This window comes from Lutjanus erythropterus, chromosome 9, assembly GCF_056507025.1.
Source record: "Lutjanus erythropterus isolate fLutEry1 chromosome 9, fLutEry1.hap2, whole genome shotgun sequence".
Lineage (NCBI taxonomy): Eukaryota > Metazoa > Chordata > Actinopteri > Lutjaniformes > Lutjanidae > Lutjanus > Lutjanus erythropterus.
In genome coordinates, this window is record NC_139325.1 from 27,844,704 (window position 1) to 27,850,749 (window position 6,046).

The following is a 6,046-nucleotide window of genomic DNA, read 5'->3' on the forward strand; positions in this document are numbered from 1 at the left end:
AGAAATGAGACAGGGGGAGGCATGGACAGACAGAAGAAAGAGAAAAGTGGAAAAGCAGGAAGTGGAGTGTGAAATGTCAGAGGCCAGTGTCTTCTTTCTAGTGATAAACTGTCATGTGCAACAACAAATGTCAGGACAGGGAGTTGGGGGTGGGCATATCATGTCAGAAGTATTAAAATACAATAATTAGGAGTAACACGTTGTTATTCATATCATGAAGATTAGTTGCAGATAGGTTTGGGTATGTTTCAGTTTTTTTTTCTCAATACTGGTGCAAAAATGGGGCCTGAACCAAAACTTTTTAAAAGAAGAAACACAAAGTGACAGTCAACAACAGAACAGCTTTAAGAACAGGAAGAGAGACACCCCTATGCTGGTTGCAGAACAAGTTGTTACTCGCATTTTAGAAGTAAAGTCGCTAAGAGGGTCTGAAAAGTTGCTGGCGCTATGTGCACATCTCTGTGATGACGCCGCACTGAAAACCCGTCTATAAACAAATAAACACTTGCATAAAACAATTTCATATAATAAATAAAACCTAACTGAAAAGCACTAATTTTACTCTCATGTAACAGTTACAGTACTAATAACAACAAGTTGAGTTGGTATTCACATTCTACAAACTCCAGCTTTAATCTTTAGCAGAAAAGCTCTGCATTTTAATAGTATTTACAGTAGCTATGAGCTAATGGTAGGCTGACATCACATCACCTGCTGGCAGAGCCATGTAGAGTTAGTGTTTATTATTAGGGTCATGTCTTGGCTGGCAGGTTGCCAAGTTTGTGTTATAATTATTTTATTCTTCAGTAGATGGACAATTTGATGCCTATAATCACACAAGCATCCTAATTAGAGCCCAATCGCTGTTACAACTGACTGATATTATCAACCTGATGTTGGTCTATCACAGCTATATCCTTCTATATAAAAGACTTTTTGGGGGTTTTTTAACATAACATAACACAGATTGTAATATAAGCTGTGTTCTGTGTGTGTTTGATCCTTTTTCTTAATTAAGGTCTAATGTGGCAGTCAAAAATGCCCCTGAGCTTCAGTATCTCAGGGGAATATATTATCATTTATTATTGTTTTGATCATTCAACACATTACTAATACTTTCTGCTGAGTTCTGCTGTTCATTAAAAGTTCTTCAAAGGAAAACAGGGCAGAGAGAGTTTCCCACTGAGTTTCATTATTATCCAAACAAACGTCAGCGCAAGCGTTTGCAGTCTGACCTGCAGCTAAAGTCCACTCAGATATACTATCAACTCCGCAGAGCTGAGAGAGAAACATTCAGGAGTAAAGTCCATCCTTCCATGTTAACACAGTGGTTTATCAAATTCAGCAAACAAAAAGGCTAAAAAATACGATGCCCTGACAAAACAAGAGAGAGAGACTTTAAGAAGAGCCACAACTATGGATAAGAAAATATTACAAATGCAGGAAAAAAAAAGGGCAAAGCTCGGCCTGAGATCAAAGAACAAACCACGGTTTTGTGCCCAAAATAATTGAACTTGATTGCGGGGAGGGGAGCGCCTCTGGAGAATAAGATAGCCAAGAGGGAGCGAACACAGTGTGTGTGTGTGTGTGTGTTTACAAGTGTGAGTTATGTAAGGACTGCCCAGAGGTAACACAAGACATAACCCTCAACTCTCAAACTGATCCTAGAAAACTTAAGGACTCGGTGTGCAACGCTAATTATCAACCACAGATCAGCAATAACCAGCAACAGCTGACTCACCATATCACACACACACACACTCACAGACACACACAGACACACACAGGCACAGTCCGAGCAGTGTGAGGGTGTTTTGCGTGTTCAACAGCACAACAGGATGCTGCTTGTGTCATTTTGTCCGATCATGTGCTCAAATCAGCAAAGTCTCATCACTTTCCTTCACTCTCAGGCTCCACTGAAGTTTCACCCATCTCCAGTCATGCGTCTAATCTCAAATAATCCAGAAAAAATGCCGGTCAATAAACAGTTTGTGTCCTGCCGCATAAGTAAATACAAACAAAACTATCACGTTAATGTATTCACACTTTTCACTGCTCGTTCATCAGGGTGTTTAACTGTTTGCTGATAGCAAAGACAGAAGTCCCACTTTCTTCAGAGACAGTTTGCCGACTCAGTGGTCACATATGCTGATCGATTTTATCCAGAACATTTCATTAGCCGCCACGCTGTCTGTGACTTGAACAGCTGAGGCGTAGACAAAATAAGGCTTTTTAATACTGATCTATAACTCTGGAAGAACATACAGTAAATTATGGCAAGATCATGCACAGAATAATGACTTTTTAATGTGATTTTATCATAAAAAGGTTCAAGAAAACATCTGGTATGATTAAGATATTACAGCATACCAATTAGACATGTATCAATGAAATCAGGTGGCATGCCAGAAGGGGAAAACACACCTTTTCAACATGAAAATGACTTTTAAAGAGAGAATCTTGAAACTGAGCAGGCTTTTTTCTTCAGAATGGCATCAATATATTGAAGTAAATAGCCTGTCATCTGTGAAAATTATTATTATTACAACATGTTTGAACTGAGGAGACCAGTTTTGTTTTCAATTAAACTTCATTTTTAAATAGTAGGAAAATCAATGCAGATTTTCCTTTTTTTATTCTGTGTATTCCATTCTTCCTTGACCCCAGATCTGTGAAACCCTCATGGGATTTGTTTGTGTTGTTTCTTCATATTTTGAAGCGGCTCACATGTGGAAGAAGTTTGCCTCTAAGGCTTTCTCCTAGAAAGCTGCTGCTCATGTCCCGTGAAACCCTAAATCAAGGCTGACTTAATTTTATAACCCAAACCATGAGCTCTTCTTAAGCCTAACCCTGTGGTTTTGTGACCTAAACTGAACAAAACTGCGACTGAGAACTGAAAATAAGTCACCAAAGTCTAAAAATAAATTCACATTGGAAGCAAACCCTGCTCTCCAGGATTTAAGTCCAGTATTTCACCCATTCAACCACTAAGACCTCCTCCCTATGTGGCCTTTGTGGTGCTTTACCCTACATCACCTGACTTCCTAAAGCCTGTACAGAACACAAACTCAACCAGTCATTCAGGGTTAGGGGTTATTTTCTTTAACTTTCAAACTTCTAATATTCAGCCCCAACCAACACTGACTCAAATGACATCACATGAGGAAATCTTTCAGACTGCACACAGCTCCCTCGAGGCTGGAAAGGCTTTACATAACTTCTTTCCTCCCACACATACAGTCGTACTTCCTAGGATCTATAAACAGACTTTGATGTGTAAAATCAGTGGCGTTCCCTGTTACGATGTCATCAGCGTTATTTTTTACATACTTCCTCTTTCAGAGCAACAGAAGACATTATTCAACTGTTTTCACTGACTGAATAGTAATCATTGTGATGAGTAAACTGAAGTTCATGTGTAAAACTGCTGCTAGTATACGTCTCTGCCCCACTGGCACCAAAAACATATTTTAAGTTTGACTAATCTTTCCTTAGACTGAAAACGGAGTACACTGTAGCTCATAAACTACGAAAATACCACACGGCAGCCCTCTAAAATGACCTTGTCCCTGTCAGGACCCCTCGTTGGTGAGCAGCTAAAAGGAAAAGTGGGCCTAAGCATTGTGTACACAAAACCATAAAGTCAACACTGACAACAGCTATATTCCACCAGCAACACACAGGACAAAAGGGCTCTGACGGTGGCATGCTGCTCGGTGTAGGTGTGAATGCTGATTGCAGCCTGTCAGTATGCACTCAGTGCAAGGGCCCTATAGGAAAAACATGTCACACATGGAGCATGTGAGCTAAACTGCCTTGTAAAGAGAGGGGCAATGTACAATGCTGAATTAATCCACAGAGGTCAGGTCACTCTGAGTTCACTCAAACCGGTGACTAAACTAACAATTTGTTACGTATTAAAGGAGGGTTTTTGTGGAATAATAATACAGAAATGCAAAATCAGGCAGGTCTGAGAGACGCAGATTCAACCAGAACTACTGTGGTGATATAATACAAGTTCTTATCAAATTAACAGTAGATCATATACAAACTCAGGTTAAATAATGAAAATAATATGTACATAAAGGTTTTGTAGAACTTTTTTTTAATCTTTTAATGAATGACTGGAAAGAGTGATAACTTTTTTTGAATGGAGAGTGGAGTGACCCAGTTTTGATAGGAGCTAACCTCTGGGTTACTGTGCACTGCAGTGTAAACAGCAGACACGATGTGTGTCAGCTCCGTGGGCTTGAAGCACAATGTCCAATTTGGCACAATATGAAGAAGAAGAAGAATCTCACCACGAACCCCAATTTGTTCTCCATTGAATCCTGCACACTGTCAGTCACTTCTCACTTTATTAAAAACGTTTAATCTAGTAAAATCTACATAGAAAAAAAACTATGGGTTGGCCGATTATCAGCCTTGAATTGGAATCTGAGTTTTTTAATCTGATTGCTGATGAGATAAATATTTCAAAAATGCTCTGCTTTCAAAGGCGTAATATGCCACAATTTCCTAAAAAAAAAAAATGTATAGAGTCATCACTTTGGACCCACTAGAACTGTGTGTTGGTGGTGTCTGTATCTGCAAATCCCCAGTCGTCTGCCTGTATTTTCTTATTTTTTCTTATTATTTTGCTGTGCTCGGGGCATTTCACCAACCCAAAACGTTGAATAATGAAATTCAAATAGCTGAGACAAATCCCACTGATCCTACCTTTAAACATATGCTTAGGCATTTCCCTACAAATTCAAGTTTCACTAGTTTTAGTTATGTTGTTATGCTGTTTTGCAAATCATCAGGTGCTTTTATTTACATTTTAAACAGAATCACAACTAATTTTGGAATAGGGCTTTTAGTTTTGGTGCCTAAACCTACCCACACTGTGACCGTTTCACAACATTAACCATGTGTTTAAAAAGCTTTCTGGCAACGTTTCATAAAGCACCTCAAGGGCACCTTGTGGTTCCCTTGAAGCTTCCCTACCTGCTGACAGCCCCCTGCATTTTTTGTTTTAAGACAGCGTTGAGAAGTTCTGTTTTAATTAAAAATAAGCTTAAATGAATTTCAAGGTTTGTGTTCCAAATTTTGACACCAAGATTAAAATTTTTAGTGCAAATGTTCCAAATATTGGTTGTGTTGATTACTAATACTTGGCATCTGCTCTGAAAAAAAAAACACATATCAATCAACCCCTAAAAACCCCAATATGGATTTTTACCTAATGAAGGTCTAAGGAAAGAAACAAATGATCATCAGAAAATAAAAGATTAAAAAACTACTCCACCTGACGATCATGTTAGGCTTATAGATTAAAATATTATTCAGAGGATTAGCAAACTGTGAAATCACCACAACATGCATTAACTGCTGCACTGCCTTAAACACAGTGGCATGACACAGACCACAGGAGCATCTGTAAGACAATTACAAAATGCTTCATTAGTTACTGTAAGTTGTGTCTTCTCATCTGCATGGAGTCATAAGACCAAGACCAGCTATTGTGAACTTGTATGACAAGTCACATATTCTTTTTATTGACCACAATTGTAGGCTGTGGTTTCAATCAAACAGACCAAATATCCAGTCTTAAAAACTCTCTGTTAAAAAGCAGGCCTGACGTAATCACATTAGGCACACAATGTTTCCAGAGAGCTTAAGTAATTTTCCTATTTTTATTGTCAAAATGGAGACACTGAAGTTCCCTGCTCTGGTCCTGCTACACTGACCAAAGAAAAAGCACATGAAATGTTGAATGAACTTTGGTTGAAAAATCTTTGCTACACCTTTTATATGTGTGCATGTCTAAGTCGCATCAACCTATATATTAAAATGTTTATGTGCACTAACTTTGCTTCCTTAAACCTGACATCTTTACAGGCCAGACCTCACATTCTGGTGAAGAGCACTTTGTCATTTGACAGATTAAATGCTGTGGTCTACCCTGCAGCGACCTCTGGACCTGCAGCGTGTGGCTCCTGCTGGCTCAGCGCCGAGGACCAGGAAGCTGTCGTCACAGTACAAGATTGTGAGCAGGAAAAGC